General features: G+C 57.9%; 1 protein-coding gene across 1 annotated transcript in view; it reads right to left on the reverse strand.

Moving 5' to 3' along the window:
* The window catches only part of CLIP2 (CAP-Gly domain containing linker protein 2), a 55952-nt gene extending 46337 nt beyond the window's left edge, over window positions 1–9615 (reverse strand). The window contains exon 1 of the mRNA XM_040972796.1: window positions 9482–9615. The gene's annotated coding sequence lies outside the window, so the exon portion shown is untranslated. The remainder of the gene's footprint in view (window positions 1–9481) is intronic.
* Between the last annotated feature and the right edge of the window lie 1019 nt (window positions 9616–10634).

Genomic DNA, 10634 nt, shown 5'->3' on the forward strand with positions numbered 1-10634 from the left:
AGTCTGGGTTCCGCTTAGCGCATGGCACAGTCCATGCCCCGTTTGCAAACAGTGAAGCCACGGCAAGCCAGCTGCGCTGGTCCGCTCCCAGCCATCCTGCCTGCCTGCCGCAGCCAGGCAGAACATCCAGCACATCTCACGCCACTTGTGCCAATGATGCAGAGTCATCCAGGGACTCAGGCTTGGGGTGTGGGGGGTGATGCTAGTGACGTGAGTGAGCCTGGTGCAGTCATGGGGCTCCACAAATGCACAAGAGGGGGCAGGAGAGAAGGACCCACAGGAACAGCTGCCAGGAAAGGACTGGATCTAATCCTGCTGGCTGTGAGGGTGCAAGAAGACACCTTGAGTCAAGACATGCAGGGCAGCAGGGAGGCGGGAGACCAGCAAAGCAGAGGGGGCAGACTTCACTCCCCACCAATCCCACCACAGCGTCCAGGACAGACACAGCCCTGCAGCTGGCCTCTGGAAGTTAGCTTAGTGGGATCTGTCCCAGACTTCTGACTTCCGGAACCCTAAGTTCCCACGTCGGTGTGGCTATGAGCCAAAGAGCTTGCAATACCCTGCTATGAACGGTGACAGGACGTTAATGTTTCCTCGCTCCATACCATGCACCCAGAAACCAAATCTAGACCAGGAACGGGTCTCGATGCGTAAGACTCAGTCCGTTTTGCGAAGGGGATGGAGATGATCTTCACAACATCCAGGAAAAAAGACTCCATGGAAAGGACAGGGGACCAGCTCACACCCGGGGAGGAGGGGCTAAGTTGGTCAATGTTAGGAAGTTATAAAGGGCCGGCACCATGGCATAGCAAAGTAAGCCTTTGCCTACAGTGCTGGCATCCCATTATGGATGCCAGTTCAAGACCCGGCAGCTACACTTCCGATCCAGCTCCCTGCTAATGGTCTGGGAAAGCAGCAAAGGATGGCTCAAGGCCTCGGGCCCCTCTGCCCACCTGGCAGACCCAGAAGAAGCTCCTGGTTCCTGACTATGGATTGGCTCAGCTCCAGCTCCTGCCACTAGGGGAGTGAACCAGCAGACAGAAGCTCTCTCTCCCACTATCTCTCCTCTCTTTGGCCCGTCATCAATTGTTTTCCCAGACCACAAGCAGGGAACTAGATGGGACATGAACCAGCAACTGTATGGGATCCCAGCAGATGCACTGGGCCCCAAAATAAAATAAATCTGAAAAAGAAAAATGAGAGCCTGGTGTGGTGGCCTAGCAGCTAAAGTCCTCGCCTTGAACACTCTGGGATCCCACTGGTTCTAATCCCAGCTGCTCCATTTCCCATCCAGCTCCCTGCTTGTGGCCTGGGAAAGCAGTCGAGGACAGCCCAAAGCTTTAGGACCCTGCACCTGCGTGGGAGAACCTGGAGGAAGTTCCTGGCACCTGGCTTCGGATCGGCATAGCACTGGCCGTTGCGCTCACTTGGGGAGTGAACCATTGGATGGAAGATCTTCCTCTCTGTCTCTCCTCCTCTCTGTATATCTGACTTTGTAATAAAAATAAAAGAAACCTTTTTTAAAAAAAAAAGAAGAAAAAAATAAGAGGTGCTAGTGGGGGCAGGGCAATGGGCACAGCGGTTAAACTGCCATCCAGAACAAGCACATTCCGTATTGGAGTCCCTGAGTTGCAGTCCTGGCCCCAGTTCCAGTTCTGCTTCCTGTTCCTACACACCCCCAGGAGGCAGCAGGTGAAGGTTCAAATATTTGGGTTCCTGCCACCCCAGGGGCAGGAAAATCTGGATTGGATTTTCAGCACCTGCCTGTGGTCTGGCTCAGCCCAGCTGCTGTAGGCACTGGGAAAAGAACCAGTGGACGGAAAACTGTGTGTCTGTTTTAAGTTATGGAGGGGGAAGCAGCCGCCTGTCTCACATTTTACTGAGGATGTGTATCTGGCATGGCAGCAATAGAGAACAAAGCCAATGAGAGACCCTAACAAGCACTCCCCGATCCGAGGACATTTCCAAGACCCCTAACCACACACTGAGCACAGTTTCATCATGACACCTCCCCCAGAACAAACATCATGAACAAGATGGGAGGGCTCTACAGAGCATCGACAAGGACGCACATTGCCAGATCGCTCCCATGCAGTTAGTGAGAGCTCAAGCTGGCTCCAATGGACTGAAATGACGCCTGGCGCCCTGTACCAAGGCTGTGCAAAGCCCATGACCGGTACCTGTTCGCCCAGCAGATACAAGGGCACTTTGCAAAGCTTGTGAGAAACGCAATTAAAGACTTATTTGGGTGTAAAACAATCATGTAATCCCTGCATAGCAGGTCTCCAAAATGGTTAGGGAAAATGTTTCTTCTTTAAAAAAAAAAAGTCATGGGCCCGGCGCGGTGGCGCAGTGGTTAAGGTCCTCACCTTGCACGCCCGGGATCCCATGTGGGCGCCGGTTCTATCCCAGCAGCCCCGCTTCCCTTCCAGCTCCCTGCCTGTGGCCCGGGAAAGCAGTCGAGGACGGCCCAAAGCTTTGGGACCCTGCACCCGCGTGGGAGACCTGGAAGAGGCTCCTGGCTTCGGGTCGGCATAGCATCGGCTGTTGCGCTCACTTGGGGAGTGAATCATCGGACGGGAGATCTTCCTCTCTGTCTCTCCTCTCTGTATATCCGCCTTTCCAATAAAAATAATAAAATATTTTAAAAAAAGTCATTTGTTTTTATTGGAAAGTTAGACATACAGAGAGGAGGAGAGATAGAGAAAAGATCTTTTGTCCATTGATTCACTCTCCACGTGACTGCAATGGCCAGAGCTACACTAATCTGAAGCAAGAAGCCAGGAGTTCTTTCAGGCCTCCTACTTTGGTGCAGGGTCCCAAGGTTTGGCGGCATTTTTGACTGCTTTCCCAGGCCACAAGCAGGGGACTGGATGGGAAGCAGGGCTGCTGGGATTAGAACCGGTACCCATATGGGATCCCAGTGCGTGCAAGGCGAGGACATCAGCTGCTAGGCTACTGTGCCCAGTCCCCAAAATATTTCCTCTGATCCAACGATGCATAGATTTCAAAAGAGTTTTGCATCAACAAGACCATCTTCTGATTATGTGTTTTTCTTTAAAGACATTTTAAAAATTTTTACTTTTTTTTTTTTTTTTTTAGATTTATTTTTATTATTTTTTCATTGGAAAGGCGGATATACAGAGAGGAGAGACAGAGAGGAAGATCTTCCGTCCGATGATTCACTCCCCAAGTGAGCGCAACGGGCCAATACTATGCCGATCCGAAGCCAGGAGCCTCTTCCGGGTCTCCCACACGGGTGCAGGTTCCCAAAGCTTTGGGCTGTCCTCGACTGCCTTCCCAGGCCACAGGCAGGGAGCTGGAAGGGAAGCGGGGCTGCCGGGATTAGAACCGGCGCCCATAATTTTTACTTGTTTTTATTTCATTTGAAATGCTAAGTGGCAGAGAGAGAAAGCAAGAGAAAAACAGAATGCCCGGCACTGCATCCAGGAGCCAGGAACTCCATCTGGGTCACCCATGTGGGTGCAGGGGCCCAAGTACTGGGTTCATCTTCTGCTGCTTTCCTGGGTGCATTAGCAGGGAGCTAGATCAGAAGTGGGGAGCAGGCAGGTTTCAAGGTGGTGTTCATAAGGGATGCAGGTGTTGCAGGCAGTGGCTTAGCCCATTACACCATGACACCAGCCCTTCCCAATGTCATCTTCATCACTCCAACATTTTTCATGACCTTGCAGACTCACCCTCCAAAGTATAGCAAGCAGGTGCCCTCACAGGGCACCAACCTGCTTCCCCTACACGAGTCCCAGCACTCCATAATTCTCCTGCACCTGCCAAGTGTGGAGGCTGTGCCCTCCGAGGTGAGGAGGGACAGCAGCAGAGGCCCAGCCAAAACAGGGCTGCAAGGGCAGACCAGGACGTGGCAGCCAGCAGAGCAGGGTGATCTCCATCCCTCCCAGGGATGGCCCCAGCACTGGAATGTTGGTGGAGGGGGTACAAGCCTTGGGAGGTGGAATAAGCTTAGCCAACTAAGTGTCAGCTGTTTCTGGTGCTGCTTCCAGAAATGCAACCTGCCCCCCTCACACACACACACACACACACCCTCCCCCTCTGCCCTAGGCATTGTATTCTGGCCCAGTGCCAGCAACTCCCCGCCCCCTCCCCTCACTCTGCCGCATCCCCTGCCCCAGGGCTTGGCACAGCTGTGCCCTCTACCCAAAAACACCATTCCTCCCTCTCACTGGCTGGCAAACGCCCTTCGTCTCTCACCAAGGGCAGTCTAACCAGGGCAGGCTCCCTGCCTGCACAGCCTGTTCACGCTGGGCACTCAGGACCTAGGACAGCGCCTGGTCCAACCGCAGCATGGATGACCCTGGTGTACTGACAACTCCTCGTCTCCAGCCAGCATCATCGCATCATCGCCGTGCACCCAGGCTTGCCTGAGGTGATGAGCTCAGGGAAGAGAACTCCCAAGTTCCAACTGACTCAGATCCTGCTGGAAACCGTGGTTAGGAGCCCACACACAGTGCTCCTCGTCAGGGGTGGGTCCCACACACAGAGCACCCCCGTAGCCTCCTCTCATGGGGGATCCTGCTCCAGCTGGCACAGCTGTTCTGAGAGGCTCCCCCAAGATGCCCTAAGATTCTGGGGCAGCGTAGATGGTGCATACACACACACACACACACCCCTCTCCCAAACTTACATTGTCACCAACTCTAAGGTAAAGAAGTGGTGCCCAGAGCTCTGGGTCTGAGAGGCTGTCCTCAGCTTGCCTGTAATGAACCAGACACGGTGAAGCCTCCAAGGGGACAAACAGGGACCACGTGGATGTCAGTTTGCAAGGGTCAGTGTGGCACACCAAGAAGAGCAGGTGCACTGGGGCTGTGTCTTCCCCACGTCCATTCTTCGGAGGCATCTGTGTCCAAACACCCTCTCCTTACAAAGATGCCTGCTGCAACTAGCCTGGAGCGCACCTTATGACCTCATCTGAACTTGACCTCTGTACAGACCCCAACCTTTACAGAAGGTCATATTTCGTGGCCCGGGGGCTAGGGATGGAACATGCTCAGTCTTACGGAGACAGGTGCCAAAATGATCTCAAGCAGGACAGATGAGCCGTCTACACTCGCCTGTGGGTGGGAGGAGACCAGGGCTCCATAGTCATGTGGGTGCCTCTGGTGTCTTGAGTCAGAGGCGTGACCTCATCCTCAGGTGGGCTGCCCCAGGTGCCATCAGGAAATGTCAGCTCATCTGCTCTTCCATGCAGACACGCTCGCATGAGCTATACTTTGTAACCAAGGGGGAAACTGAGGCACAGAGCCTTTGCCCAGGATTACACACAGAGAATGAATGGCAGACTGGGGTTGAAACTTGGGACCTCTGGCCTGAGGGGTGTGCCAACTATGAGCCACTTCTGTTTATGTCCTAAGTGTCCGTTGCTTTCCTGCAGGCCCCCATGGTAGAGGACAAGGACAACAACTTAATGCAGTGGCCACCCACCCCCTGCCCTATGGCAGGGGGCAGGTTCACTGCACACAGACCCTTGCCAGCTCTTCCCTGGTTTTCCAGGCACTTGCCTTCCAGTCCATCCTCTGGAACTTGGAGCCACTTCTGAAGGCATCACACCGCCTCCCTCTCCCCCTGCCACCGTCAGCCCCCTGCATTGCCTAACATGCTGTCCCCCTTCTCCTGGCCCTTAGCCAAGTGCCTGGCAAAGCTCTACAGAGGGCACACAAAGGTGCCATCCACTGCCCTTGAGTGCAGCCAGAGCCAAGCTTACCCCCACAACATCGCAGCCTTCTATCAGGGCAAGCACTTGACCCACCGGCCCCCCGCCCCTGACAGACAACCTTCCCCCGGACCCCCAGTGCCAGAACTGTCAGACCTCAAGGGAGGGGCTGCCTGGGGAGCAAAGATCCTCCAGGAACAGGAGAAGGCTCTGCAGGTTGCCCTGTTTCTCCCTGCATCATTGCTGCCATCCCAGAAGCACACAGCCAAACCTGCCCTGGAGCACAGCTATTCACAGCCTGGGACTGCATGGCAACCTGTGACCACACACACACACACACACACACACACACACACACACAGAGCCCACCAGTGCCTGTGTCGCCGCTGCCAAGCCGGCTGCTAGAAAGTTCCGAGTCAAATTACCTCCACTGCAGGGCCATGCAAGGCCCTTCCGGTGTCATCTGACTCCCGCCGACCGGGCTGTCCCCTTGCCCCAGTTTGCCCACTTGATTTTTTTTCATCTTGCTGAAAACCACATGGCTCTCGGCCAACGGGCCTCCTGTCCTTTTGGGAGACCAACACCCAAGATCCTTTCTGCTCTGGCCTTCCTCTCCCCGGCCTCCTCCCTGCAGCCCTTGGTCTGAAAGAAGCCGGATAGAATCCGGCAAGTGAGTGAGTGAATGAATGAATGAACAAACTATGCAGTGAGCAACTAGTAACTCTAGAGTAGAGGGAACACGTTGCTGTATGAGAAACACGCTATGCTATGCAGGGACTATCCGATGTTATAAAGGGACTAGGCTATGCAGTAGAGGGAACAGCCCATGTTCTAAATGGGGCCGCCCATCCCCTTTTGTCCACGGGGACCTCTCCAATGAGCCTCCCAGATGCTCCACTTCCGGCTATGTAAGCGTCCTCACTTTCCCCGACACCCCACACGCATCCATCCTTCATGCCACAGGCTCCCCTTCCCTCCCCCACCACCCAGGCACCCCTGTCCAGGATGTACATTAAGAAAGTGGCCTCCCGGGATGGGGGAAGGAGGAGCCTGGAAACCACCCCTCCACCAGCCTGTCCTTCCCTGCCCCCATCCGTCCCAAAAAAGGCAAAAAAGGGAAGTGGATCCGGGGTGGGCGCTTGAGGCCCCAGTCTTGGAGCCGGACGGAAGCCGCTGAGCTGAAGGCCCCCTAGATGTCCCCCTCACTAATGAGCACCACCTGGCTGACCCCGCCCCCACCCCATCCCAGTCTGTCCGCAGGCAGGCAGCTTATTAACATGCGGAAGGGTCTCCCCCAAGCTCACGCGTTTTGTGCCCCTATGCCTGTTGCCATGGTCCTGGCCAGGCAGTTCAGAGACGGAGAAGAGGCAGGGACAGTGCTGGTGCAGCCACTGGAGCCCCCAGGATCCAGGACCCCAAAAGGGAACTGGCCTCTCCCCACACCTGCAACACCGACCAGGTGGTGTCCCCATTCTCCCGGCTGCAGAGGATGGAGTCCCATGTGGTGGCTGGGGCTGGGAACTGATTGACCAGCACTGCTTCCCACAGCGTGTCCTGAAGACCACGGGGCCTGTCCACTCCCTACCTCATCCCCCACAGCCAGGCTTTCTCTGGCACCCCAAGAGGGAGGGGGCAAGACCACACACTTGCCAACTCCAGGAGCGCCAGCCAGAAGGGAGGGATGAGGCTGAGGACATGAAACCCCCAACCAGGCAGAGGGGAAAACCGGTGGTGGGGAGACCTAGAACTGCCTGCCTGCCAGCCTCCAGGGTCTCAGCAGGTGCCCCAGGTGCCCTGCCCAGCCTGGGCCCCCACCCCCACTCTGACACTCTCCTTTCCTTCAGCTAACTGCAGGAAGCTCCTGGATAATGCAACAAAATAATCCCCAAGCCAGGAGATCTGGAGGCAGCTCCCACCTGGCCGGCTCTAAGCGCCGACCATGTGCCCAGCACTCCTGTTCTACCAAGGATACCAGGACAGCCAGTTTGGCTCTAGTTGGTGTGTGGGTCCTAAAAGCCACAGGGCATGTGTGGATTTTGTACCTGTGCCAGCCAGCCAGGCAGCTGGCTAGCCAGTGGAGTAGGATGCCTGAGCACTAGCAAGAACACAGCTATGCATGAAAGAAATTAACTTGGGATGCAGGCAGAATGGGGGCAGGGAGAGACCCAGGACAAACAGAGCTATATCCATGCATCACCATCTGTAAGACACAGACCATTAACATGCACACCCCACCCAGTGGGTGTTGGCACTCCCTACCTTCGTATGTGGGACAGAGGTGGCAGCCCAGAGATGGACAGATGTCCAGGACAGCCACTCTGCCCCAGGGCTCCCCGTTCTGGCAATCATCCTAAAGCACTTGCCACGCAGATTGCAACTTTACGGACAGGGAAACAGAAGTAGCCAGAGGCATCAGGATTGTCCGAGGCCACACAGAGCCCCACCCCGTGTCCAGCTGTTGGGTACCAGGGACCCCAGGCTCCACAGCCAAAGGCCAAAGCTCTCAGTGGGTGCTGGGGAAGGGTAGACTGCCTGCCCTGCCTGTTATCTCCAGCCCCCCTCCCCTCTCCTGACACCTGCAGACCCCAAGGCTTCCTGGGCTCAGGAGCACCTGTTAGGACGCACCAGGTTGGTCTCCATCCTTTCCTTCCAGGGGATTGCCCCTGCCTGACACCTGGAATCTTCTGGACTCCGGGGGGATGACTGGATACAGTACCAAACTTTTGCTCCTTGCTGCTGCTGGGGCGGGGGTGGGGTGGGGAGCCTCCCCAGGCACCTGGCCGTCCCCCAGGTGACAGCGCATGACAGCGCAGCAGGAGGAACCAGGGGCTGGCTGTTTTTGCTCACATACAGAAGAGGAGATTTCCACGTGCTGATCCCTGCTCCCTTCTCAGTCCCCTGGTCCGGCCCCACCCATGACTCCCGCTGCTCACCCAGAAGGCTGGGGAGGAGAGAGTGTGTTGTCCACTATGCTGAATGTGCCTGTACCCCTCCCAAGGTGCCCCTCATGTCCGTCCTTCCCAGACAAGGGCTGGGGGCTGGGGAATGCGTGGCAGTGCCCAGCGGGGCACTGGTCCAAGCCCAGGCCCCGCCCGAAAGGGCCCCCAGCATCTTCAGCCACCACCATTTGCCCCTCCCTGGGGGTGGGGGGCGGGGAGGGAGGGCAGAAAATCTGCTGCCTCACCAGCCTCTGGCGCCAACCCCGGGCTGGGGAGTGAAGAGGAAGCGTCTCCAGTTTGGGGCCACCCACCCCAGCTCTCACCCCATCACCCCCTACTCCCACTAAGTTTCGCAAAAGGGCAGCGTCCAGGCGACTGCAGGCAGACAGGCAGGCAGGCAGGCAGTGGGGCGGGGGGCTCAGCCGCGCCCACCAGGCCGCACCCCCTCCATCCATCCACCCACCCACACCCCGAGACCCCAGCACTGTGCCATGCGCGCGCCCCGGGAAGAGGGGACGACAGCGGACCTTGCCTCCAGCCACCCCAACCCCACCCACCCCACCCCAAGCAGAGGGGTCAGTCCGCATCCCGGGGCAGGTGGGCACGGTCGGTGCCTTCCGCACAGGGACCCCTTCCAACCAAGGCCATACCGGCAGCCCCCCAGGCGCGCGCCCCCATGCCTTGGCAAGCGACCACGGGGAAGTTGGGGACGCCCCGGGACGCTGCCGCCCACGCCCACCGACTGTCCGGGGCTCGGCACCCCGGCCACCGCCACTCTTTGTTGCCCTGGCGACCCCCATCCCCATCCGACCTCCCGCCCACATTCCACCCCACCTCAACGCCGGCCGCTCCTACCTACCTTGCAGCCAGCCCTGCAAACCCGGAGCCTCCCGGGCCTCAGCTCCCCGGCCGGCCGGAGCCGGGAGGAGGCGGCGACGATGCTGATGCTGCGGCCGGTTGCTGCTCACCACGGCTCCGGATGCACCGGTCCCCCGCCCAGCACGGCCCTCTCGGGCCTCCAGAGGCAGGCGGCAGCGCGGAGCGAGGGCCCCGAGCCGAGCGAGCCGAGCTGGGCGAGCCGAGCAGCGGCCGAGCGAGCGGCCCGACGCCGGGAGGGAACAAAAGGGGCCGGCGCTGGGGCGGGCGCGGCGCGGGGCGGGCGGGCACGCACACTCACACACACACACACACACACACACACACACACACACACACACACACACAGGAGCGCGCAGGCCGTCCCCGAGGTTCTCTGTCGCCGGCGCCGAGCGGGCGGGCGGGGAAGCTGTCTGCGGAGCCAAGAGTTTGGGGTTGACTCCCCCACTCCACGTCCCCTCTCCCCCTCCCCCGCCGCCTCGCCTTTGGGGTCAGCCTAACTCTGTAAGGATAGAGAGAGAGAAGCAAGATCATAGAGGTTTTCCTCCAAAGGCTTACCGTTTGGGCTGGACAAAGTAAGAATGAGAAAGGGGACGGGGACCTGAGCTGTGGTCAGCTGCCCAATGGGAGGAACTGAGAAGAAACCCCCCCAATGTTTAGGCTAGGGTGGGGGCAGGGTCTGTAAGAGAGGACGGTGGGCTAAGGCCAGTGCCCAGCGTCCAATGTGTGGCAGTGGTCTCGGCTTGAATGAGTGACACTCCCCACCGTCTTGCCTTGCCTTGAGGAATGAAGGATGAGTTTCTCCATCTGTAAAAGTGGGGAGTGGAGACATTTCTGTCCACTTCCACAAATGTGGAAGGTTTGGGAGGTGGAGGCTGCACCCCCCCCCCCAAAGCCCACACACACACCCCTGTCCACCTCCCACCTGGTGGGCACAGCTCCACCTGCACACCAAGGAGGCAGGGGGGCTGGTGGAGCTTCTAGTGCAGGAAGGAAAGGGGGCTGGAGATGGAGAGGGGTGGGGTTTATTACAAGCCAGGACCCGAGTCTGAGGACAACTGCCAGACTCCAGTCCCTCACCATGAGTGGCCGAGCTGGTCGCCAGTCCTCAGTCTTCTTGTCTGCAGAATGGAGCT

Source organism: Ochotona curzoniae, unplaced genomic scaffold, assembly GCF_017591425.1.
Source record: "Ochotona curzoniae isolate NIBS_2020 unplaced genomic scaffold, NIBS_Ocur_1.0 contig_2321, whole genome shotgun sequence".
In the NCBI taxonomy this organism is placed as follows: Eukaryota; Metazoa; Chordata; class Mammalia; order Lagomorpha; family Ochotonidae; genus Ochotona; species Ochotona curzoniae.